This window comes from Hemiscyllium ocellatum, unplaced genomic scaffold (genome assembly GCF_020745735.1).
Source record: "Hemiscyllium ocellatum isolate sHemOce1 unplaced genomic scaffold, sHemOce1.pat.X.cur. scaffold_716_pat_ctg1, whole genome shotgun sequence".
Lineage (NCBI taxonomy): Eukaryota > Metazoa > Chordata > Chondrichthyes > Orectolobiformes > Hemiscylliidae > Hemiscyllium > Hemiscyllium ocellatum.
The window spans coordinates 1,616-29,246 of NW_026869194.1; the positions used below are offsets into that span (position 1 = coordinate 1,616).

The following is a 27,631-nucleotide window of genomic DNA, read 5'->3' on the forward strand; positions in this document are numbered from 1 at the left end:
ACCGCACACATGGGTGGAGGTTAATCTTCCACAGCTTTGACTGCAATATTCCCTTAACCAAATCTTCCCAACAGTAAGTCTTCCTAAAAACAAAACGCCAACATATTAATGTACTTAATGTCGTCAACTATTTCTTATTTGAAAAGCACTAACTGTCGAGCTCAGTTTTGAACAAACATCCTCTGCCACAGTTATCAAAATGCCACAAGCTGAACGACAACCACTATTTACATTCATATTCACTGCAGCCTAAGAATGAGAGGTGGTATCCTTGAGGGTCTATAAAATGGTCAAGGGATTGACCAAGTAGAGGCAGAGAAGATGATTCAATCTACAATGAGTCGTCCTTAGTTTACAATGAAGGGAAAGTTGGAGGAATTACTTCTCTCAGAGGATGGGAACCTGGGGAATTCCCTATCTCAGAACACTGTGGATTCTGGGACATTAAGTAAATTTAAATAAGAGACACACAGACTTTTAATCAGTAATGGGTTGAAGGGTTAAGGAGGGCTGGCAGGAAAGTGGTGTTCAGGCCAAGATGAGATTCACAATCAAGCTGCCTAAATTTTAAACATGAACACTTCTTAATAGTTCACTCGATCCTAACGAAATATTTTGTGCAAAACAAATCACATGATACATAGTTATTCAGAGAACAAAACAAGTTTGTTCATTGAAGAACCCAGAGGAAAAGGTGATGAAACAATGTGAGTTTGATATACCTCAGTCATCATTTCAAGTGCATTCTCGGCATAAATTCTCCTTTTCCTCCTCGAAGTATTCAACTTCTTGAATAATTGAGAGAATGAAGTCACAGTTGTACAATACATAAATCAGACCCTTCAGTCCAACTTGCCCATGCTGACCAGATATCCTAAATTAATCTAGTCCCATTTGCCAGCATTTGTTCCATATCCATCTTAGACCATAAGACCATAAGACGTAGGAGTGGAAGTAAGGCCATTCGGCCCATCGAGTCCACTCCGCCATTCAATCATGGCTGATGGGCATTTCAACTCCACTTACCAGCATTCTCCCCTGTAGCCCTTAATTCCTCGAGGCAACAAGAATCTATCAATCTTAAACCCTTTCTGCTGATTATCAGTTTATTTTACTTTATCAGCACTTGAAATACTGACTTTTTTTCTCCCAACATTGGTGAAAGAAAACATAACTTCATTCATCCAAATTAATTTTGTAATCTTTCACAAAGAAACAAGTGAGAACAACATATAGCTGAGTGCAAACCAAAATACTGCAGCTGCACGATATCTGGGAACACTCTAAAGGTGAGGCACTGATACTTTGGTGTAACCTGCAGTCTGGCCAAATTGCAGCAAAATGCTGTTCAATTTTATCTGCAAACTATTGAATAAAATCCTCCTTGCACAATAATGAGGCAGCATTTTGGGATGTCATTTTTAAAACATATTATTTTCAAAGTTACTCACAATTAAGAGTGATCACTTGGTACTGTCTGCATAACACAGTACGAAAAGGAATTAACAGTAAAAAACACAATAACCCAAATTCAGAGTCACAAATTCATTGATGTTGCATGGGTCCAGCATTTACAAGTAATCAATTTTTAAAAATAACTACAGATACATTTACTAACTATATTGGAGTACAGTCAAGTTTCTTACTGAACAGTGACAGGATTGGACAGAGTCCGCATGGATTTAAGAGAGGGGAATCATACTTAGCAAATCTACTGAAAGAATCTACAGAGTCGAATATTAAAGTAAGAAATAGCAGGACATTTAAAAAAGCTTATCATTAAACATGGTAGTCTGGGTTTTGTGAAAGAGAAACTATATTTGACAAATTTGCGACAGTTCATTGAGGAGATAACTAGCAGGGCAATCCAATGATGTTCTGTATTTGGAATTTAAAAATGCAAATGATAAGGTGCTACATAAAAGTTAATTGCACAATTGAGGAGCTCATGGTATCGGGGTAATGTATTAGCATGGATTGAGGATTGGTTAACCACACTGGCTGTTGCTGAGTCCTCACTTGCAGTGCTGTATACAATGTTAGCTCCCATATTTAATAAAGGATAAACCAACATCGGAGACCATTCAAAAAAGATTCACTTAGCTGCTTCGAGCATGAAAGGGTTGACCTATCAAGAATAGATAAGCAGGGGTGATCTTATGGAAACAAGATTCTGAGGAGCTTGATAGGGTGGATGTTGACTAGATCTTCCAGCACCAGTGAAGTCTCAAACCAGGGGACATTACAGAGGGGAACATTCATTTTAGAAAAAGTCAAGATTTTTTTCTCTCAGTGAATGGCTAGAATTTTCTCACCCAAACTTTAGTGGAAGTTAAATGTGGGAGGGGAATGGTTGGGTTACTCTTCGGAGGGTTGTTCTGGCTTGTTGGGCTGAAGGGCCTGTTTCCACACAGTAGGGAATCTATGATTCTATCTCAAATTATTTTAAAAGAGGGCAGATAGATTTTTGAAATATTGAGCAGTTGAGGGCTATGCGGATCAAGCATAAAAGAGGTGTTGAGGCCTGGGTTGGCCCAGCCATGATCTGATAGAATGGGGGAACAAGCTGAAAGGGATGAATTGCCTACTCCTGCTCCGATTCCTTGAGGCTCCATTTCATTTTTTTTTTGTCTCCAAAGAAGAGCGTGATACAATGTGCTAAAGATTTTAGATGTTGTGAAAATGGGGTGTTTATGTACTGATTCAGATAGCATTGATTCATCAATCACAGCTATACAGTCATGAGTAGGAAGGCAATTCGCTCCATGAATAAAGGAAATCTACTGCAGAGCTCACGCAAAGGGAATTCTTACCCTCAGTAAACTCTCAACCCACCCTACCTCTTGCAAAAATGCCATCCCGTTTTCCAATTCCTCCGCCTCCGACGTATCTGCTCCCAGGAGGACCAGTTCCACCAGAGAACACACCAGATGGCCTCCTTCTTTAGAGACCGCAATTTCCCTTCCCACGTGGTTAAAAATGCCCTCCAACGCATCTCGTCCACATTCCACACCTCCGCCCACCACACCCCACCCCTCCAACCATAACAAGGACAGAACGCCCCTGGGGCTCACCTTCCACCCTATAAACCTTCGCATAAACCAAATCATCTACCGACATTTCTGCCACCTCCAAAAAGACCCCACCACCAGGGATATATTTCCCTCCCCACCCCTTCCCGCCTTCTGCAAAGACCGTTCCCTCGTGACTACCTGGTCAGGTCCACGCCCCCTACAACCCACCCTCCCATCCTGGCACTTTCCCCTGCCACCACAGGAACTGTAAAACCTGTGCCCACACCTCCTCCCTCACCTCTAACCAAGGCCCTAAAGGAGCCTTCCACATCCATCAAAATTTTACCTGCACATCCACTAATTTCATTTATTGTATCCGTTGCTCCCGATGTGGTCTCCTCTACACTGGGGAGACTGGGGGCGCCTCCTAGCAGAGCGCTTCAGGGAACATCTCCGGGACACCCCCACCAATCCACCACACTGCCCGTGGCCCAACATTTCAACTCCCCCTCCCACTCTGCCGAGGACATGGAGGTCCTGGGCCTCCTTCACCGCCGCTCCCTCACCACCAGATGCCTGGAGGAAGAACGCCTCATCTTCCGCCTCAGAACACTTCAACCCCAGGGCATCAATGTGGACTTCAACAGTTTCCTCATTTCCCCTTCCCCCACCTCACCCTAGTTCAAACTTCCAGCTCAGCACTGTCCCCATGACTTGTCCGGACTTGCCCTACCTGCCTGTCTTCTTTTCCACCTATCCACTCCACCCTCTCCTCCCTGACCTGTCACCTCCATCCTCTCCCCCACTCACCCATTGGACTCTATGCTACTTTCTCCCCACCCTCCTCTCGCTTATCTCTCCACGCTTCAGGCTCACTGCCTTTATTCCTGATGAAGGGCTTTTTCTCTGCCCTTTGGATGCTGCATGAACTGCTGTGCTCTTCCAGCACCACTGACCCAGAATCTGGGTTCCAGCATCTGCAGTCATTGTTGTTACCTCCCATCACATGACCCAACATCTCAGCACAAGCAGGACACACTGCGCATGCTCCAGCCACAGTGACCCCGGGTGATTGATGTCAGCACCGGACCAATGAAAGGACGGTGGGCGGAGCTGGAGGACCTAGCGGGAGGTTGATCCTCCAACCAATCACAGTGAATGAAGGGCGGAGCTAAAGTAAACCATGTGATCACCCTCGCGCCTGACTCAGAGTCGCTGTAATGAATGCTCGGGAAGTTATGGAGAGAAAGGATACGGTAAGGAAAGAAATAAACAGGGAAACGGGAGAAAAACTGTGTTGCTATGAGCGGAGAGGTTTTACAAACAAATTGTGCATGTCGGAAAACACAAATGTGAACGTCCCAGTCCCGTGTTTGCAGTAAATGGGGAATTGCCTCAGCGGCTGCAGGCCTGAGTGAGCGCCGCCATCTTTATTCGGGACAACGATTCACTGGACACGTGCGGAGCCGCCATCTTTGTAGGGGGCAAGGTGCAGCCAGGCGCATGTGCAGCCTCTCTCTGGTACAGAGTCATTGTGATGACAGCAGCCAATCCTGCTCTGATTCACCTCTGGGCTCCCTCAGGACCACTTTGTCAATGTCCAGCTTCCTCAGTCTCCAACCATGGGGGTATGTTTGGTCTGTTTAGTACTGTATTATTACTTTTATAGACCCTTTGTAAATGAGTTTTTCACTGTGGCCCAGCCCCTGACCATGTGCTGCTCTATTATCAGATTACTTTTATCTTGAATATTTTTGACAGTCAAGAATTCTTTTTTCCAATAAGCAAGTGTATTTTCCTTCCATTTCTGACTATCAAATTCTGCACCATTTTCATTCCCTGTAATTCATTTTGCACTCCCTGAAACATCAACTGTGTTTCTCCTTCCACAGATCCCAGTGATTAATGCCAAAGCCCTGTTGCCTGGGGAGAGGGTGATGTTTGACTTTCTTGTACAGCTGCAGTTTGTGTGGTGAAGGTGCTCCCACAATGTGGTTGGGTAAGAGACATTACAGATTATTCATTACAGCAACAGTGATGATTTGAAGATAATGTCCAAATCAAGAACAGTTTGTAGTTTTATTATCATGCTTTCACAAAAATATTATTGAGGACTTTAGATATGAGGCCAGAGATGGAGATATTTGGTCAGGTGACCAAAAGCATTGCCAAAAAGTAGGTTTTGAGGGATGTCTTAAAAGTGGAAAGCAGACCTGTGAGGTTTTGTCTGCAAATTCCAGAACATGTTGCTTTAGCAACTGTAGAATCAGCCAAACAATTGAAGTAATGAATTAACAAATCATTGGGAGTCTCGAAGAAAATGGGTTGTCGAGGTCTCAAAGGATGTGTGGTGAAGGGAGCTAGGGATGATCACAGCCAGGAATTATATGAAGAGTGAGTTTTCTAAATTGTTGTTGCTTATGAATAGGAGCCTTTTGATGGATCAACATGTTTTGGGAGAAGTGAGCACATGGGTGACAGTTTTCAATTTTTCTTGAGATTACAGAGAGGTTGAATTTGGGAGGCTGGCCAGGAGTGTGTTTGGATAATTAAGTCTGGAGATAACACACGATGGATGAGAGTATATGAGCTGAGACAAGGATAGAATCAGCTAGAAATAGTGGTGTTGGAGTGGGACTGGGCTGTCACCCTCACCTCACCTCTGGGATTCAGCTGGTTGTCAGGTTGTGAATCAGGCGGTAACACAATCGGGAGCTGAGTGGCCCTGGTGGAGCCTAAAATGAGTGTCACTCAGCTGGCTGTTGCTGAGCAGCTGCTGCTTGGTCGTCCTGCTAATGACTACTTCCATCACTTTACTGCTGATCGAGTTGGACTGATGGAGGGAAATTGCCTGGATTGGATTTGCCCTGTGTTTTTATTTGAACATCCCTGGGCAATGTTCCACATTGTTGGTAGATTCCAGTGCTGGAGCAGTACGTGGCTTGGTGGGTGGCAAGTTCTGGAGCACAAGCTATCAGTATTATTGCCAGAATGTTAGCAGGACCCAAAGCCTTTACACTACTTAACCATTTTGTTGATATTATTCAAACTAAATCGAACTGGCTTAAAGCTCACATCTGTGATGTTAGGAACCACTGGAGAAGGCTGAGATGGATCATCCCACTTTGCATCTGGCTGAAAATTGCTGCAAATGCTGTCATCTTATCTTTTGCATGGATGTGTGAAACCCCTCCATCAGTAAGGGTGGGGATATCTGTAGTGCTTCCTGCAACTAGTTGTTTAATTGTCCATTACCATTCACAACTGGGTGTGGCAGAACTGCAGAGCCCTGATCCACTCCATTGGATGTAGGATCACTTAGCTCTGTTGCTTGCTGCTGATGCTGTTTGATATGCAGATAGTCCTGCTTGGTAGCTTCACCAGGTTGGCACTTCATTTTTAGGTATGCCTGGTGCTGCTCATGGCATGCCCTCCTTTCCTGTCCATTGTGATGGGTGAGTGCAGGATGTACAAACCCATGAGATTACAGATTGTGCTGGAGTACAGTTCTGCTGCTGTTGTTATCCCACAGTGCCTCAGAGAGATCCAGTTTGAGTTCCTACATCTGTCCCATTTAGCACGGTGATAGTACCACTCAGCACAAGGGAGGTTTTTCTCAACTTTATGGCGAGGCTTTGTCTCCAAAAGGACTGTGTGATGGTCGCTCTTACCGATACTGTCATGGACAGATGCATTTGCAGCTGGTAGATTCATAACGATAAGATGTAGTACCTTGTTCCCTCACCACCTGCTGCAAACCCCATTTGAACAGTTATGTCCTTGAGGACTGAGACAGCTCAGTCTGAGCTACTCTCTCAGCTACTGAGTTAGACTCACCTTCCCAGAAGTCCTTCGCTCCTACCTCGCACCTCTAATATTCCATGTCTTTTTTTCACTGGAGAAGGATGTGGAAGCTAGAGAGTTTGGAGAAATGAATAGTGAGAACTTGAAAAGTGTCTGTTACAGAGGAGGAGTTTCAGGATGTCTTAAATTGCATCAAGGTGGATAAAGCCTTGGGACCTGATCAGGTGTATTCCAGAAATTTGTGGGAAGCTCGGGAAGTGATTGCTGGGCCCCTCCCTGACATATTGGTATTATCGTCCGTGACAGGTGAGGTGCTGGAAGACGGGTGCCATTTTTTTTTTAAAAAGGTGGTAACAAAAGGCCAAGGAACACGAGAACAGTGAGCCTGAAGTCAGTGGCAGGCAAGTTGTTGGAAGGGATTCTGAGGGACAGGATTTACATGTATTTGGAAAGACAAGGAATGATTAGAGAGTCAGCATGGCTTTGTGCGTGGGAAATTGTCACTCTAACCTGATTGAGTTTTTTTTTGAAGAAGTGCTCGGAAGATTGATGAAGACAGACTGTGGACATTGTCTATATGGGCATTGAACAAGGTTCCACAGAGCAGACTGGTTAGCAAGGTTAGATAACATGGAATGCAGGGAGAACTATCTATTTGGATACAAAACAGGCTTGAAGGTAGGAGACAGTGGGTGGTGATGAAGGGTTGCTTTGTGGACTGGAAGTCTCTGAAAAGCAGTGTGCTGCAGGAATGGATATTGGGTCCTTAAATAAATGACTTGGATGTGAATATATGAGGTAGGTTTACAGAAAATACAAAATTGTAGGTGTAGTGGACAGTGAAGAAGGTTAGTTTAGAATACAACAGGATCTTGATCAGATGGGCCATTCGAGTGAGGAATGGCAGATGGAGTTCAATTTAGACAAATGTGAGCTGCTGCATTTTGGTAAGGCAAATCAGGACAGGACTTAATGTATTTAATGGTAAGTTCCTGGGGAGTGTTGCTGAAAAAAGAGGTACATTGTTCCTTGAATGTAGAGTCGCAGGTTGGCAGGTAGTGAAGGTGGTGTTTGGTTTGCTTATATTTATTGGTCAATGCATTGAATACAGAAGCTGGGACGTCATATTGTGGCTGGATAGGACATTTGACAATGAGAACCTTTTTCCACGTATGGAGTCAGCTATTACGAGGGGGCATAGCTTTAAATTAAGGGGAGGTAGGTATAGGACAGATGTTAGGGGTAGATTCTTTACTCAGCGAGTCGTGAGTTCATGGAATGCCCTGCCAGTAGCAGTGGTGGACTCTCCCTTTTTATGGGCATTTAAACGGGCATTGGATAGGCAAATGGAGGATAGTGGGCTCGTGTAGGTTAGGTGGGCTTGGGTCGGCGCAACATCGAGGGCCAAAGGGCCTGTACTGCGCTGTATTTTTCTATGTTCTTTGTTCTATGATAAAGCCATTTCAGGAATTCCGTTTTCAGTTCGAATTTTCCTGTTCTGAGAAGGATGTTGTGAAACTTGAAATGGTTCAGACAAGATTTACAAAGATTTGCTACAGTTGGAGGATTTGGGCTACACAGAGGCTAAATAGGCTGGGGTTAATTTCCCTTGAGAATCAAAGACTGAGAGGTGACGTTTGGGAGATTTATAAAATCACGAGGGGTGTGGATATGGTGAACAGCTGGGGTCTTTTTTCCCCCAGGTTAGGTGAGTCCAAAACAAGACCACGTGGGTTTAAGTTGAGAGGGCAAAAGATTTAAAAGGGATCAAAGGGGCAACGTTTTCAAGCTGAGTGTGGTGTGTGAATGGAATGAGCTGCCAGATGAAGTAGTGGAGACTGATACAATTACAACATTTAAAAGGCATCCGATTGGGTACGTGATTAGGAAGGGTTTTGAGGAATTCAGACCAATAGCTGGCAAGTGGGACTCCGTTAGTTTAGGATTCCTAGTTGGCATGGGCGAATTGGTCCATTGTTTCTGAGCTGTACATCTCAGCACAGATAATTCTTGGATCTGAGAAGGTTAAGCAGTGATTTCGACCAGGTGCAGATTTGTTTCTAGGATATTTTAATTTGCAGAGAGAGGGGAATTGTTAACAATGTCACAATATTAGTAACTACTTTAAGTTAAATGGAAAATAATGTGAATATGTGACCTATATTTTACTGAGTACATTCTGAGCATCTGGAACAGTCTGAACAGCGGGTGGACACAGATTCAGCAGGTGTTCTCAAACAGATTTGCAATTTTACTTTTTACGGAAAGATTGGGAGGCTGTGGGTAAATGCGAGGGGAGTTGGGACGGATTTGCAGCATCTCCAGAGGGAGAGCACACAGCCTCAATGGGCTGAATAGCCCCCAGCCCCTGTGCTCTGTGATACTGCCCCATTCACTGTGAAGTATGAAGCTCATCCCAAGGCAGAGAGAGCGAGGAGCCCACCACTCACCTCACAATGGGGGATGGCTTGATTGACGGCAGCTCCAGACCAATGGGAGGAGAGTCTGTGTGGTCCTGCAGCCAATGGGAGTGAATGAGGGGTGTGGCCAGCAAGACGACACCTGTCCATGAGCTGTGCAGGTGCAGTGTCACTGGGTGGGGGTGGGAGAGACAGCAGAGACTGGGACAGAGGCTGTTGGACCTGAATTACAAACTCCCGGTAAATTAAAACCAAAAGAACTGCAGATGCTGTAAATCAGAAACAACAACCAGGAGGGTCTGGAGAAGCTCAGCAGGTCTGGCAGCATCTGTGACGAGAAATCAGAGTTAACGTTTCAGATCCGGTGTCCCATCCTCACAGCTGATGTTACTGTGAGAACAAATGTTGGTTTATATGCAGAAGGTAGGGTTTAGGGGAGGATGTAAGGAGTAAAGGATAGGTAGGGATAGAGCGAGAAGAACGGTTGGATAAAGGAGTGGATAACGATCTGGCTGGGGGAGGGTGACTAGCTGTTAATGGAGACTATTAGTGGCTAACCATAGGTAGTGTGTAATGACAGGCTGTGAGAACAAGGCCTAGTGTGTGGGGTAGGGGGCTAGGACATGGGGTTGTTAAGCTATGGTTAACCACTAACTGTCTCCGTTGTAAGCTGTTCCCCACATACATCACTCCACGATTGGAGCTGCAGATGGGCGGCACAGTGGTTAGCACTGTTACATCACAGCGCCAGAGACCCGCGTTCAATTCCCACTTCAGGCAACTGTCTGTGTGGAGTTTGCACATTCTCCCCGTGTCTGTGTGGGTTTCATCCGGGTGCTCCGGTTTCCTCCCACAGTCCAAAAGTGTGCAGATTAGGTGAATTGGCCATGCTAAATTGCCCGTAGTGTTAGATGTAGGGGATTGGGTCTGGGTGGGTTGCTCATTAGAGGGTTGGTGTGGGCTTGTTGGGCCAAAGGGCCTGTTTCCACACTGTAAGTAATCTAATCTTAAAAAAACTCTTGAATATCTTTCCTAACCCCCTCTGTCCTCCTTAAATATGTATCTTAAAGTTGTTCTCTTTAATCAATGTTTCCAGCATTCGTGAAACACTTTAGGAGAATTGTCAGTGTGAAAGGCTCCATAAAATGCAGGTAGTTGTTGTTAATGTCTGACATCAGGAGAAACAGGAATGAACCCTCACTCTTATACCTCTTATAAGAAGATGGGGCTGGGACTGGAAGACCAGGCAGTGCCTGTCGGTCCTCCAACCAATCGGAGTGAATGAGGGGCGTGGCTATAAGCAACCACGTGATCAGCTTCACTGGCAGCACAGTGTGTGTTGTGACCAAGGCATTGGGAATGTGTGAAGGTGCAGGGCAGGGTTAAGGAAAGACATATTGACCAGGAAGAGAAGGAAATTTTAATGGAACGTGCTGAGACGTTTTACAGAACTTAGTGCACATCGGAAAACACAAATTTGAAAATCCCAGGACCGTGTTTGTGGCAAACGGGAAAATGCTTCAAATGGTGAATGGTGCGAGTGAGCGCCGCCACCTTTATTGGGGGCAGTGATTCATGGGACATGAGTGTGGCAGCCAACTTTGTGAGGGGCAAGCTGCAGGGGGACACATGCACAGCTTTGCCTGGCAGGGAGTGATAGGGCAGGTTTTACAGAGTGTCAGAGTCAGGGTGTTTTCAATGTCAGAGTGTGATGCTGGAAAAGCACAGCAGGTCAAGCAGCAGCCAATCGGTGGGAAGGAAGATGGACAAGAAGGTGGTGCCGAGTTGGAAGGCTGGATCTGGGATAAGGTGGGGGGAGTGGAAATGAGGAAACTGGTGAAATCCACATTGATCCCATGTGGTTGGAGGATCCGAACACAGAAGATGAGGCGTTCTTCCTCCAGGCATCAGATGCCTGGGATTTGGCGGTGGAGGTGGCCCAGGACCTGCATGTCCTTGGTGGAGCGGGAAGGGGAGTTAAAGTGTTGGGAAACAGGGTGTTTGGGTTGTTCAGTGTTTTACTGTTACTTTCACAGACCTTTTGTAAGTTAATTTTCCTCTGCTGCCCAACCCCTGACAACGTGCTGCTCTCTAAACGGACTGAATTTTCCACAATCACTTTGCCAGTGAATAATTCCTTTTTACAACAAAAGAGTGCATTTTCCTTCCATTTCTGACCATCAAATTCTGCAACATTTTCATTCCCTGAAATATCAACTGTGTTTCTCCCTCCACAGATCCCAGTGATTAATGCCAAAGCCCCATTGCCTGGGGAGAGGGTGATGTTTGACTTCCTTGTACAGCTGCAGTTTGTGTGGTGAAGGTGCTCCCACAATGTGGTTGGGTAAGAGATGTTACAGATTATTCACTCAGCGACAGAGAAAAGTTGAAAATGTATGTGCAAATCAACAACAGTTTGTATTTTTATCATTTTTATAATTTCACGAAATACTATTGATAATTTCTGACATTAGGCAACAGATGGGTATATTAGGTCAGGTGATCAAAGCGAATTGCCAAATAAGCAGGTTTTCGGGAATACCTTAAAGGAGAAAAACAGATATGAAAGGGTTAGGATAGGAATTCCAGACCGTGTTGCCTTGGCAACAGTAGAAACAGCCAATCCGGTGAAGCAATGAATAAACACATCGTTGGGAGTCTGACAGAAAATGAGTTGTTGAGGTCTCACAGGTTGTGTGGTGCAGGGAGACAGGGATGTTCACAGCCAGGAATTACATCGAGTGAGAATTTTAAGTTGCTTGTAAACGGGAGCCTTTTGTTGGATCAACAACTTATAGAACAAGCGAGCACTTGGGCAATAGAGTTTTAGATATTCTTGATATTATATGTAAGTTGAATGTGGGAGGCTGGCCAGGAGTGTGTTTGGATAATGGAGTCTGGAGATAACACAGGGATGGAGCAAGTATTTCAGTAAATGAGCTGAGACTAGGGTGGGGTTGGGTGATCTCACGAATGGAGAAATAGAATGTAGAGTCAGGCTCCTCCTCATCATCATCATCATCACTCCCCCTCACCGATTCACAGATATTGTTCCTTGTTCTGTCTGTCTTTTCTGGTTATGTCCTGCTCACACATTCTGCTACCAACTAATATTTTACTTCAAGGTTGTTGGAAAATCCTTCTCCATCTCCACTCTCCCTTTCCTTTCTGAAGTCCTTGTATTCGGTGTCCCTCAAGGATCTATCCTTGGTCCCTCCAGTTTCTCACCTACATACTGCCAGGAAGTGACATCGTCCAAAAGCACTGTTAGGTTTCACATGTACACTGACAATGTCCAGCTCTACCTCCCCATCATCCCTCTCCATTACTCCACTGTTATTCTGTTATCAAACTGCTAACCATGCTCCCACTACTCGATTAGCTGCAATTTCCTCCAATGAAACATTGCAATGGTTAAACCCATTGCCTTCAGTTGATGTTACAAATTCCTTTCCCTCACTGCTGAGCCCCTCTCTCACTGGGAACTGAGGCAGAACTACACTCTTCACAATATTGCTCTCCTATTCTGACGCCAAGGTGACCTTCTGATCAGACATCTACACAATCACAAGCACCAGGAATTCCAATCTGTAAAATGTTGCTTGTCTCCCCCTCGCCCCAGCTCCATTGCTACTGAAACCCCTTACCCGTGTTGGTGTTGCATTAAAGTTGACAAAACTAAAACAGAACCCTTGATTCTGCGACTGACCCAGAGTCTGGTTCTAGGTTCCCTCATGCTGGGACACATCCTGTCAGTCTTTACCTTGTCAAACCCCTGAGGAAGCCGATATGTTTGAAAGAGTTCACTTCTCATTCTTCCCAAATCGAGTGAGTAGAGTCCCGACTTCTTCAGCCTTTTCTTAAAAGAGAATCCCTTCAAACCAAGGATCATCCCAGTCAATCTTCTCTGAATGCCTCCGATGAAGTGATGTATTACCTTAAATAAAGGGAGCAAAACTTCTCATTACTCCAGATGTGGTCTCACTCGCACTGTATAAAGTTGCTCTCAGGTATATACTTCAAACTCTTATACTGCAAATCCCTTGAAATCAGGAGCAATATTCCATTCCCCTTCCTGATGACCTGGTGTAACTTTGTGCTAGCTTGCTTTGTTTCCTGCACATTTACCTCTTGGTCCCTTTGTGGTGCAGCTTTCTACAGTTTCCACCAATTAAATAGTCCTCTGTTCTTTTTATTATCTCCTCCAAAATGAACAACTTCACATTTTCCCAAGTGATACTCCATTTGCCAACTTGTTGCCCACTTCTCCAATGGATCCCTCTGTGTAAACTGTTTATAATCCTTTTGGAACTTTACTGTTATGCCTTTCCTAGGAGATTTTCCCCATCATTCTTCTAAACTTTTCCTGGGAACACTGGGCAGTGGGAAGCATGCAGAGTTGCTGTCTTTTAAGGGATACTCTATGGAATGACTGGGAGGAGCTTACTGCCTATTTGGTCAGAATGGTGACAACTTGCCCCTGAAGCTGCATGAGCCTTTCACCCCCCCCCCCCCCCGCCATGTGTTATTGATGAGGCACAGCGGCAGCACAGAAGGAAAGAAGAAGCAGCAAATCCTGCTCTCCACATCTCACTAACACTTGGAACATTCTCTCCCATGTGTCAAAGATCTGCCCTGTTCAGTCACATGAAGTCCCAAGATGGAAACTGATAGAAACCCACATACATTTCCCCCTGAACTGACTGCTGACCTCCACAAGGGGTAATGTGTCCAGTCATCCTGGGCCAGGAGGAGGGGATGGTGCGGGTTTCTAACCTGATCTGACAGTGACGGATTTTATAAACTTGTATTACAGGTGGACATTCAGATGGTAACCTCAGTATTTGTAACACCAAACTCTGACAGAATTACTCAATTCATCAGGACCTGGATATTTGCATTTAGTTGTGAGTATTGTGTTCCAGCTCATTCCTATTTGATGCATAAAAGTTCTCCTTTCAATCAAACCATCCTGTCAATAGATCTCCCCCAAGTCTTTCATATATGTCTTGTCAACAGTTTATGATGAGCTGATGAGTGTAAGGTTGATTATTCTAATGTATAATTTCTGTAAACCCCTCTGTCACAGGGCAGCCACAATTTCCTCTGCTACAAGGAGAACAACCTCAGTTTCCCCAAACCCCTGATTCCCCAATGTCTGTTTGCTCTCTATAAGGTACACATCAGGATTGTGTTGGAACATTCTCCACTTGCCTGCATCAGTGCAGCCCCCAACAATATTAAAGAAAGTGAACATCCTCCAGGACAAAGCACTGTGCCTGAGTGGTGTCCCATCCCCCACCTTCAGCATTCCCTCTCCCCACCCCCGGGGTACAGTGGCATCACTGTGTAAAAGGGAAAGGCAGCATTGTCCTCCCAGACCATAGGGCTGCTCTCTCATTAGGGAGAAATGTCTGGTGGTGGGTTTAACCTGAAGGTTACCCAGCCCAGGCAAGGGGAGAGGTTAGAAAGGAGAGTCCATCTATTGTAGATGGATATTCTTGATCTGTACCATTAACACCCATGTTCCTGCAACTAAAATCCCCCATGCCTTGAACCATCCTGGTAAATCTCCTGTGCCCCCTCTCAGGGACCCTGCCATCCTTCCCAATGTGTGGGCGATCTCTGGTTTGCACAGACCCAGCTGCTCTGTGTTCCTGTGGGTAATGTCATTATAGAACAACAGTTGCACTAAACCTCACTGTCTGTAAGGGTGGGAGACACAAATCCCAAAAACATTTAAGATGTATTTAGTGTGCACTTGTGATGCCATGATAGAGGAGACTTTTCCACAAGTACTGGAAAATAGATCAGGATAGTTCGGTGGTAGTTTCCTTTCTCACAGATGGATCACCAGAGTATTTTTCTGTTCTGTATACAGCTGAGATGTTTATGACAGGAATATGACAGGCTCCATTGGACATCAGGTCAGAAAAGGTGATACTAGAATAGATGACACATGGTTGGTCGATGTTTTTGGGAGGTAAGTGAGACGGAGAGTTTTAAGATGAAATTCAGAAGCTCAGCTCAGGAATCAGAAAGGGCCATCATCAAGTGAGAAATAAAAATTGGGTGTCCTGGAGGCTGGAAATAAAGAAAGGCACATATCGCAAAGTTTTCAGAGAGGGGAGGGGATTAGAGATAGGGAGGATAATAAATCTGGAGGGCATGAAAGTTGGAAAGTATTCTGAGGATGGAGGATGTTACAAAGATAGATATTTATGATAGAAATTTTTGGGGTTTGAGGCTGGAGAGGAATTATTGAGATATGGAAGAGTTGTAAGGCTGGATGAGGTGGCATTGACAGGGAGAGTTCCGAGCACACAGGAATTTACAGAGGTAGGAGCGTTAGAGTCATAAAGTTATACAGCACTGACACAGACCCTGTGGTCCAACCAGTCCGTGTTGACCATAATTTTGATCTGAACTAATCGCATTTGCCTCCACTTGGTCCAAATCCATCCTAGCATTCCCGATCGATATACGGGTCCAAATGTTTTTTCCTCTTTAGAATCCCATTCCCCTACCCTTTTTACTCTACATATACCCCTGACTAATTCACTAAACCCAATCATCCCTGAACACGATGGGCAATTTAGCACGGCCAGTTCACCTACCCTGTATATCTGTGGCTTGTGGGAAGAAAGGGGAGCACCTGGAGGAACACACGCTGACATGGGGAGGAATATCCAAACTCCACATGGACAGCCACCCAATGCAGGAATTGAACCTGTGTCCCTGGTGCTGTGAGGCAGCCCTGCTAGCCATTGAGCCACTGTGCTACCCTGAAATTGTAATTGTATTCACAGCTTCCACATCCTCTGCAAGTATATTCCACACGTGAACCACTCTCTATGCAAAAACAAAAAAATAAAATCCCAAACGTCGTTTTAAAGCTTTCCTCCTCTCACTTTAAAATGTATATACCCAGTCTTGAATCGCACCCCCTCCTGGAAAGGGCACCTGTTGTTCACATTACTGATAGTCTTCAGCATTTTCTAAATCTCTAATAAGGTCACCCCTCAGCCTCCTACGCTCCAGTGAAAGAAGTCCCAGCCTATCCAGACTCTGCTTAAAATTCAAACCATCCATTCCCATTAACCTACTGGTAAAACTCTTCTGAACTCGCTCCAGTTTAATAATATCCTTCCCATGACAGCACAACCAGAACTGGGCACAGTATTCCAGAAGAGGCCTCCCCAACATCCTGTACAACCTCAACATCCCGTCCCAACTCCTCTACTCTGAGGTCTGAGCAATGAAGATAAATGTGCTAAACACCTTTTTAACCACCCTGTCTACATGTGACACATACTTCAAAAATCTGAACACCGAGGTCTCTTTATTCTATATCACTTCTCATGGCCTGACTTTTAATGAGTGTAACTCATGCCTTTTTTTTAAATCAAGATGTACCATTTTGTATTTATTCCAATCCAAAACATCCTTCGAGTATAAAGGCAGTAGGAGTATACTGAAGAGGGAAATCAGGAGGGTAAAAAGGGGACAGGATACAGCTTTGGCGAATGGGGTTAAGGATGGGGTTGGAGGGAGAGAGACAAAACGAGTATTTGGCATCATTGTTTACTGTGGAGAAGGACATGGGAGTTATGGAATGTCGGGAAATAGATGGTGACATCTTGAAAAATGTCCATATTACACAGAAGGTGGTACTGGATACCTTGAAACGCATAAAGGTGGATAAATCCCCAGGATCTGATCAGGTGTACCCTAAAATTCTGTAGGAAGCCAGGGAAGTGATTGCTGAGCCCCTTGCTGAGATTTTTGTATTATTGATAGTCACAGCTGAGGAGCCAGGAGACTGGGGGTTGGTTAATGTGGTGCTACTGTTTAAGGAAGGCGGTTTGGACAATCCCGGGAACTACAGACGCGTGACCCTGACGTCGGTGCTAGACAAGTTGTTAGAGGGTACCCTGAGGGACAGGATTTACATGTATTTAGAAAAGCAAGGACAGATCAAGATTGATGAAATTGATGTGCTGGAAATTGTGGAAAACATTAAGCTTGATAAGTCCCCATGGCCAGACCAGATTTATCCTCGGCTGCTCCAGGAAGCGAGAAAGGAGGTTGCTAAGCTGCTGGCGAGGATATTTGCCTCCTCACTCTACAGGAGTCGTACCGGAGAATTAGAAGGAGGCGAATGTTGTTCCTCTTTTCAAGAAGGGAAATAGGGAAATCGGTGGCAATTACAGACCAGTCAGTCTTACATCTGTTGTCAGCAAAGTTGTGGAAATAATTCTGAGGGATAGAATTTATGACAATTTGTCAAAGCATAGTGTGATTATTGAGTTCTTTGAGGACGTGTCAAGACAGGTCAACGACTGCAGAGCAGTGGATGTGTTATAAATGGATTTCAGCAAGGCTTTTGTTCGGGTTCCCAATGGTAGGCTTATCCATAAAGTCAGGAAGTATGGGACACAGGGAGATTTGGCTATCCGGATTCAGAATTGGCTGGCTGACAGAAGGCAGAGAGTGGTTGTAGATGGAAAGTATTCTGTCTGGAGGACAGTGTTGAGTGGGGTCCCGCAGAGCTCCGTTCTTGGGTCTCTGTAGGATTTATAAATGACTTGGATGAGGAGGTTGATGGTTAGCTTAGTAAATTTGCCGATGACACAAAGATTGGAAGTGTCGCCGATAATATAGAGGGCTACTGCAGGCTGCAGCGTAACATAGACAGGATGCAGAGCTGGGCTGAGAAATGGCTGGATAAATGCGAACTTGAATGCTGAGTATAGGATTAAAGACAGGATTCTTGGCAGTGTGGAGGAACAGAGGGATCTGGGTGTGCAAGTACATAAATCCCTCAAAGTTGCCAACCAAGTGGATAGGGTTGTTAACAAAGCAAATGTTTTTTTGGCTTTCATTAACAGGGAGATAGAGTTTAAGAGCCGTGAGGTTTTGCTACAGCTCTACAAGTCCCAGGTGAGACCACGCTTGGAAGTTTGTGTCCAGTCCTGGTCTCAATACTACAGGAAATGTACAGAGGCTTTGGAGAGGGTGCAAACAAGGTTTACCGGCATGCTTCCTGGACTGGAAGGCTTCCTGTATGAAGAAAGTTTGAATAAGCTCGGACTTTTCTCTCTGGAGAAAAAGAGGAAGAGAGGAGACCTGAGAGGTGTACAGAGACTTTTCCCCAGGGCAGGATTAACTTGTTTGAGAAGTCATACTATGAAGATATTAGGAGGAAGGTATAAAGGACGCGTCCGAAGTAAGTTTTTTACACAGAGTTGTGAATGCTTGGAATGCGTTACCAGTGGTGGTGGTGGAAGCGAAATCATTGGGGACATTTATGCGACTGCAGGACGTGCACATAGATAGCAGTGAGTTGAGGGGTGTGTAGGTTAAGTTACTATGTTTTACATTAGGATTAAATCTCGGTATAACATCGTGGACGTAAGGGCCTGTTCTGTGCTGTACTTGTCTATGTTCTATGATTTGGGAGAGTCGGCATGGCTTTGTGTGTGGGAAATCATGTGTCTCGTACTTGATTGAGCTGTTTTTGAAGAATTAACTCAGAGGATTGATGAGGGCAGAGTGGTAGATGTGATCTCTATGGACTTCAGTAAGGCGTTTGGTAAGGTTCCCCATGGGAGACTGGTTAGCAAGATGAGATCTCACAGAATACCGGGAGAACTAGCCATTTGGATACAGAACTGGCTCAAAGTTAGAAGATAGAGGGTAGTGGAGGTAGATTGTTTTTTGGACTGGAGGCCTGTGATCAGTGTAGTGCCACAAGGATCGGTGCTGGGCCCTCTGCTTTTTGTCATTTATATCAATGATTTGGATGTGAACATATGAGATATAGTTAGTAAGTTAGCATTTGAAACTAAAATTGAATGCATAGCAGACAATGGAGTATGTTACCTCGGATTACAATGGGATCTTGATCAGATGGGCAAATGGGCTGAGGAGTGGCAGATGGAGTTTAATTTAGATAAATGTGAGGTGCTGCATTTTGGAAAAGCAAAGCTTAGCAGGACTGATACACATAATGGTCAGGTCCTGGGGAGTGTTGCTGAACAAAGAGACCTTGCAGTGCAGGTTCATAATTCCTCGAAAGTAGAGGTGCAGGTAGATAGTGCACTTGAAGAAGTGTTGAGATGGACACACCAAGCACTACTGATGCTGCCTGGCCTGAACACAATGACCAGGGTGGATAAGATGTGGGCATTGCTGGAAGTCAGAGTGTACACAATGTGGACCTGGGGAAGTGCAGCAGGTCAGGCAGTATCAGAGGAGCAGGAAAGTTGATGTTTTGGGTCGGGACTCTTTGTCAGTCCTGATGAATAGTCCTGACCCAGAACGTCTGCTTTCCATCCCCATTGTATTCATGCTGGTCATCAAGCACTTATTTATTCTGGTCCCACGTTCTGGCACTCAGCGTGTAATCGATATTGTAATGCTTGGTGTGATCATCTCAACACTACTTCCAGGCTGCAATGTTTCCTGCATCTGTCACCATTTCAGACGCTGCCTGACCCGCTGAGGATCTCCAGCAGGTTTTGTTTTTATTGTGAATTTCCACCATTTTGCTGAGGCACTTCGAGTCAGAGAGTTATCCAGCACGGAAACAGGCCCTTCAGTCCAACTCGTCCATGTCGGCCAGATATCCTAACCTGATCCAGCTCCATTTGGGAGAGTTGGCCTATATCACACATGAACACTTTCTATTCATGTCCCCCTCCAGACACCTTTTAAATTTAATTTGGCCTGTGTTCATCATTCCTATAGCATCTCATTCCATACGCTCACCAACCTCTGAGTGAACCGTTTGGCCCTCAGGTCCATTTGAAACCTTTCCCCTCTCACCTAAAACCCAACGCCCTGCAGTTTTGAACTCCCCGACACTGGGTGGAAACAAAGACCTTGGCTATTCACCCTGTCTGTGCTTCTCCGTAAGGTAACCCATCAGTCTCTGACGCTCTGGGGAAAAGCCCCAGCTTATTCAGCCTTTCCCTTTAACTCCACAGTCCTAACAATAGCCTTGCAGATATTTTCTGAAACTCTCCTCATGTTTTGTAAAACAGAGTCACAGAGATGTACAGAATGGAAACAAACCCTCTGCCCTTATCGTCCATGCCAACCAGCTCATTTATGCATGTAGCAAGCAAGTTGTCCCTACGGTCCCCTTGAAGTCTTTCCCCTCTCACTTTAAACCTATGCCCTCTGCTTTTGGACTCCCCTATCCTGGGAATAAAGAAACTGACTAGTCACCATGTTGTTGCTCCTCACAACTATATAAAGTTGTATAAAGCCATCCCACAGCATCTCCTGCTCCAGGGAAAATAGTCTCAGCCCCTCCCTATGGTTCAAATGTTCCAATACTGGGAACACCCTTGTAAATCTTTGCTGAACTTGTTCAGGTTTCCCAACATCTTTCCTGTAGCAGGGAGACCAGAATGGAAAGCAGTCTGGGGATTCCAAAAGTGGCCGAGCTAATATACTGTACAACCGAACCATGATCTCCCAACTCCTATACTCAATGCACTGCCCAATAACAGCTAGCATACCAAACACTACCTTCACCGACCTGTCTACCTTCAACCCCACTTTCAAGGCATTATCAACCCACTCTGCACAGTGCTTTTGTTCTGGTACACTTCCCAGGAACTTGTTATTATGAGGTTGAGTCCTATTGTAACATTTTTTTTCCAAAATCAGGGAGATTAGAATTGAATGTAGTATTCTAAAGCTGGCCTCACCAATGCCCAGTACAGTCACAACTGTAGCTAATTCCTATACTCAGTGACCAAATCCCTACAGTGTGGAAGCAGGCCATTCGGCCCATGAGACTATGCCAACCATCTGAACTTGTGTATTTCCCCTATCCATGCCTCTCATGATTTTGCAAATCTCGATTTTGCAAGCCTCTGACGCTCCAGGGAACACAGCCTATTCAACTTCTCCTGGTAGCTCAAATCCTCCAGTCCTGGGAACATCCTTGAAATTCTTTTCTGACCCCTTTCAAGTTTCCCAATATTTTTTTGATAGGAAGGCAACCAGAATTGTATGGATTATTCCAACAGTGGCCTAAGCAATGTCCCGTGCAGCCGCAATATGATCTCCTAACTCCTGTACTCAATGCTTTGACCAATAAAGGAAATCATACCAAATGCTGCCTTCACTATTCTATCTACCTGCGACTCCACTTTCAAGAAGCGATGAATCTGCCCTCCGAGGTGTCTTTGTTCAGCAATGCTCCCGAGGACCTTATCATTAAGTGGATAAGTCCCTACTGTAGCACCTCACATTTTTCTAAATTAAACTCCATCTGCCACTCCTCAGCCCATCCGCCCATCTGATCAAGTTCCCATTGTACTCTGAGGTAATCTTTTTCACTGTCTATTACACCTCCAATGTTGGTGTGATCTGCAAACTTACTAACCATACCTCCTATGTTAGCATTCCAGTCATTTATATAAATGACGAAAAGTAGTGGATCAAACAACGATCGTTGTGACACTCCACTGGTCACAGGCCTCAAGTCTGCAAAGCAGCCCTCCACCCCTCTGTCTTCTACCTTTTGAGTCAGTTCTGTATCCAAATGGATGGTTTCCTCTGTATTCCATGAGATCTAACCTTGCTAACCAGTCTCCCATGAGGAGCCTTGCGGAACACCTTACTGAAGTCCACGTAGATCATGTCCATCGCTCTGCCCTCATCAATCCTTTGTTACTTCTTCAAAAGACATTCTTCCCTTTGGAAAACGTAACAGTTACAGCACCAGAATAATCGGCCCACCGTGTCTGTGTGGATCATGATGCCATTCCAAACTAATTCCATCTGCCTGTACATGATCCATATCCCTGCCACCCCATGCCTGCTTATGTCTGCCCAAATGCCTCAAAAACATTGTGATTGTTCCTGCTTTTACCATCTCCCAGGAGAGTACATTCTAGTCAACTACCACCTTCTGCTTAAGAAACTTGCCTGACATAACTCCCTTTAAACCTGCACAAATATCGTTGGAAATGCCCAGCAGGTCATGCAGCATCTGTGAAGAAAAATGAGTTAATGTTTCGGGACTGGTCCCCCTTCCTCAGATACGTTAACTCTAATTTCTCTTCACAGATGCTGCTGGACCTGCTGAGCTGTTTCAGAAACCTCTGTTTCTCTTCCTGGTTTACAGCATCTGCAGTTGTTTTGGTTTTCATTTCCTTTAAACTGCCCCCTCTCCTCTTAAATGTGTGGCTCTAAAATTTGTCACTTCCACCTTGGAAAAAAACTCACATTATTCACTCTGTCTGTGCCTCTCGGGTTACCCCGCAGCTACTGACTTGCCAAAGACAAAAGTTTTTCCAGCCTCTCCCAATCCAGACAACATCCTGGTAAACCTGTTTTCACCCTCTCCAAAGCCTCCAAATCCCCTTGAAGTCTTTCCCCTCTCATGTTAAACCTATGCTGTCTACTTTTAGATTCCCATACCCTGGGGTAAAAAAGAAACCATGACTAGTCACCCTATCGTTGCTCCTCATAGTTTTATGAAATTCTACAATGCCACCTCAAGCGTCCAGTGATCCAGGGAAAATAGCCTCAGCCTATTCAGCCTCTCCCTATGGTTCTAATGTTCCAATCCTGGCAAGACCCTTGTAAATCTTTTCTGAATTCTTTCAAGTTTCCCAATATCCATCCTATAGCAGGGAGACTGGAATTGAAAGCAGTATGGAAATTCCAAAAGTGGCCGAGCCAATAAACTGTACAACCGAAACATGATCTCCCAACTCCTATCCTCAATGTACTGCCCAATAACAGCTAGCATTACAAACACCACCTTCACCGACCTGTCTACCTTCAACCCCACTTTCAAGGAACTATCAACCCACACTGCACGGTCTGTTTATTCGTCAACATTTCCCAGGACCTTGTTATTGAGGTTGAGTTTATTGTCGTAACATCTTTCTGAAATCAGGGAGACGAGAATTGAATGTAGTATTCTAAGTATTCGAAGGTCACCCCTCAGTTTCCGACACTCCAGGTAAAACTCCTGGCAACATCCTTGTAATACCTTTCTGACCTATTTCAAGTTTGAGAACATTCTTCTGATCGGAAGACCAGAATTGCATGGAATATTCCAAAAGTTGCCGAATCAATGTCCTGTACAGCCACATTATGACCTCCCAACCCCTATACTAAACACTCTGACCAATAAAGGCAAGCAGACCAACTGCCACCTTCACTATCTTATCTACCTGCGACTTTACTATCAAGGAACTATGAAGCTGCATAACAAGGTCTTTGTTTAGCAGCACTCCCCAGGAACTTACTATTAACTGTACGCGTCCTGCTAAGGTTTGCTTTTCCAAAATGCAACACCACGCATGTTTTTCTAAATTGAACTCCTCAGCCCATTTGCCCACGTGATCCAGATGCCTTGTACTCTGAGGTAATCTATTTCACTGGGGGAGGATTTTGCAGAAAGTTAACAGAACACATTTTATGAAAATTCAGGAATGTTATGGAAAGGGACATGGATGGGCATGCAATTAGAGTTCTAACTTGCTTCATTTCAGTTCAACCAGATATGATTTTGCCAGTGTGCAGGATGCAGTGTGTGCAGGATGGTTCTCATCAGAGGGTGGAGGTGGGGAATATAAATGGGAGGTTCCAGATTGATTTTTCTCCAATGTGATTCCGAGTAGGAAGGAAACCCGAGGACCTGGTGGGAGGATTCACCAACACGCGGGATGCTCTGAGTCAGAATCATTGATTTGGTTCTTAGTCTGCAGACAAGAGCTAGGTAACTGAATTCAAGGAGAGGAGAGAGATTGTGAAAACTGGGTGTGGAGGAAAGGAGTGAGGAGATTGGTTTGGTCTTCAGTTAACAAGAGAGAGAAATTGTGAGACTGAGATTTAAAGCTTTGGGGGGAACAAGGAAACTACAATTTAATACTATCATTATCTTATAAAGTTCCATCCTGTATTAACAGTGGTGAGTTGTTTTCTCTGTTGTAGGGTACTGAAAGGGTGGATTTGTGAATGAGAAATTCAAATTGAGCTTCATGTTCAGACCTGATGGTTACTGGATCCGTGCCGACCTGAATATCATTGGCCTTTTCATCTGGAAGGAAAGGTGTGTATTCTGTCCGTGAAAAAGATTTCAAATGTCAGTGTGTCTGGAAAAATTACTGCGACACAGCCAAGTCCATGTTACCAAAGTTTGTAGCTTTGAATGGAGGCTGTTTATCAGGATTATCTCCATGGCAACGGCAGTTAAAAAGGTCTAGTTCAATTCAGCACATTGTGTTTTAACATCGCATCCCTCCCCCCCCCACCCCCCGTGGCTCATTTCCATACCTGACAGGCGCTTCAGTTTCAGTGGGATTGTCTGTCAGGATTCTGATGTGGAGGAGACGGTGTTGGAGTGGGGTGGACAAAGTTATAAATCTCACAACACCAGATTATAGTCCAGCAGGTTTTTTTGGAAGCACTAGCTTTCCGAGCACGGTGTAATTTTTAACTTTATCAGGTCTACTTCTATGATAACAGACTTCTTCAGTTAAGTACTTCAATAATTACAGAGGCCACATGTTCCCCTCTAGCAGTATGCTATTCTGGCCCTCGGGTTAGCTACTCGTCAATTTTTATCCCCAGTCCCATCTAGCTTTCTGTTGATCTTTAAAGTTTTTCTAATCTCCTAGTTTCTCGCTGATCATTGCCAATTTATATGCCTTCTATTACAATTTGATAGACTCCCTTATTTCCTTAGCCACTCATGGCAGATTACTCCTTTTCCTACAGTCCTTCCATTTCACTGATATAAACTTTTGCTAAGCACTTTGAAAAATTGCTTTGATATTTCTCCACTGGCTGTCAACTACCCCATCGTAAACTCTTTGCTTCCAGTTTACATTAGCCAACTCCTGTCTCATCCTATGGTAGTCTCCTTTGTTTAAGCACAGGATTTTGGGACTGGATTTAATCTTCCCGCTTTCCATCTGTATTCTAAATTCATCCTTACTTGTCACAAGTCTTTTATCAGATTACAAGGTGAGGGGATGTTTCCTGGGTGTTTTGGTTTTCATTATCAGTGACCTTAACTTTGTAATAAAGTACAGGATGGATATTCACAACAGAGTATTCTGGACGGTGTGAATGAACGACACAGTCTAAAATCATAAATCACTATCTCCCCTCAGTTTAAAATTGCAAAATCATTATCTCCTACATGCGTCCTCACTATCTAAGTTTGGAACACTAATCCACCAGATTATCCTACGTTTTCCGAAAAACTCCTTGGGTGAAGGTGGTGAGTTTTGGATTCAGCTTTCCTGTTATTACCGTAAGAAGATGAGCACTGGGCACAGGAGAGGCGGTGTAGCCTTTCGATGATGATTGAGCTCACCTCGGTCTCAGCTGGATTTTCCCACCTTCTCTCTCTCCTCCTTCATCTCATTGCAAATTCAACATCTGTATCTCTTCATTAAATCTGCTCATTGTCCTGGCATCCACCGCATTTTGAATAGGGAATTCCACAGATTCACAACACATTGAGATAAGCACATTCTTCTTCCTGAGAATAGGATAGAATCCCCATTGTGCAGAAACAGGGTATTCATCCACCGAGTCCACACCAGCCCTATGATGAGCATCCCATTCAGACCCACCCATTCCCTGTAACCATGCATTTCCCATGGTTAATGGCTTAACTGGCACATACATGGACACTGTGGCAATTTAGTTTGGCCAACCCACCTAACCTGCACATATTTGGACTGTGGGAGGAAACTGGAGCACCCAGAGGAAACCCACGCAGACATGGGGAGAACGTGTAAACTCCACACAGTCACCTAAGGCTGGAATCAAACCCGGGTCCCTGACGCTGTGAGGCAGTGGTGCTCGCCACTGAGCCACCTCTGCTTAAACTCTACTCCCCCTTATTAACCTCCCCGCCCCGCAATTGGCTGAATCTGTGTTCTTTACATCAGAAATCAGTTTGTGGAAGCAGATGTCTCAGTAAAACCCAGTGACAGTCCATATGTCCTGTCTGTCTGAATGGGGATCCTATACCCAACACCTTCCACCCCACACTTTTCATTCACTTTCCAGAGACAGGAAACCAGTGGCTTCATGGGGACTACAACTCCCACAATCCCTGAGGTGGGAACCACACGTCTGTGTGGAAGCCTGGCACTGTAAATGTACAGAATGTGGGCCGATTTTGGAGCATGTGCTTTGGGGTAACTAGCGGAAAGTACTTCACACTGTGACTGGCTGGAGGAGGAACATATCGGTTGGGGGGGCGGGGGGTCAAAGTGTCACTACACCCACGTGGGGCCAAAGGCCATCCCCAACTCGTCATAACACTGGGCATCGACCAATGGGAAACAAAGAAGGATCTGACCCATTCTCCCAGACTGAAGGTTCCTCTTCTGTCCAGGATCTGCCACCTCCCTTTCTGTTTCCTTTTGATTCATTCTGCTGTTACATTATTGACTTGCAGCAACTGAAGGGAAAGGAAGTGAACCCAGAAAGGGTGCAGAGTCTAACCAGGGACGGGAAGTGGTGACATGGATCTGTTTATCAGTAACTCCATGAGAATGGGGAGGGTGTACACTAGGGGGTAGCAGAGTCAGAATGGTGGGAGAGAGGAAGTGGGCTGGAGGGTTACAGCGTTGGGGGAAGAAAGGGGAAAAAGATACTCCAGAGAAACTAGAATTGTCTGTTCTGAATTTCTAACCTGTACATATTCCTTTATACAGGGTACTAGATCGTGAAGGTTTGCAGACTGAAATCTCAAACTCGTGCAGATTGTGATTAAGTTAACCAGCATTTGAAGAACCAAAGATGGAGAATGACTCGGCCAAAATCCAGCAACCCTGTCCCTCCCAGCATTGTTGGTCTATCTGCACCAAATGGACTGTGAATGGTTCAAGACAGCAGCTCACTACCATCTTCTCAAGGGTAACTAGAGATGGGGAATAAATGCTGGCTGAGCCAGTGATACCCATATCCTGTAAATGGCTTCTATCTCTGAACCCCAGTTGATGTTACTGCAGGATGATGAGGGACGCTGAGTGTATCCTCCAGGAGGCAGCACCATCACATTACCCCTGCCTACACCCACACAGTAACACCGCAATGTCACTGGAACAAAAGGCAGTGAAACCAAAGGAGGACTTAGATATAGTTCTTTGAGGTAGAGTCATGAAAGGGGATTGGAGCACAGCAGGAACAGGAGACTGAGCTGGATGGTCTGCTGTTTCCCATTGAATGGTGGAGCAGGATTAAAAGGCTGAATGGTCTCCTCCTGCTGCTATCTCCCAGGTATGTATATAGCCATGGAGCCTGGGTAGGAAGAAGTGGGCAGGGATTCTCCAGGAGATTGCACTTCCACAACAGTTTTCAATGAGGGATGGTTTGATGGATTTTATT

General features: G+C 44.9%; 1 long non-coding RNA gene across 3 annotated transcripts; it reads left to right on the forward strand.

The window, feature by feature from the left end:
• Nucleotides 1-4,220: 4,220 nt before the first annotated feature.
• On the forward strand, nucleotides 4,221-27,079 carry LOC132814173 (uncharacterized). Of its 3 annotated transcripts, none has more exons than XR_009644332.1 (6): nucleotides 4,221-4,270; nucleotides 4,907-5,013; nucleotides 11,476-11,582; nucleotides 14,055-14,145; nucleotides 24,212-24,329; nucleotides 26,959-27,079. It is a non-coding gene; the product is annotated as an uncharacterized LOC132814173 (long non-coding RNA). The 3 variants fall into 3 exon arrangements; XR_009644331.1 differs by lacking the exon at nucleotides 4,221-4,270 and adding an exon at nucleotides 4,363-4,642; XR_009644333.1 differs by lacking the exons at nucleotides 4,221-4,270; nucleotides 24,212-24,329; nucleotides 26,959-27,079 and adding exons at nucleotides 4,363-4,642; nucleotides 16,398-16,469.
• The last annotated feature ends 552 nt before the right edge of the window (nucleotides 27,080-27,631 follow it).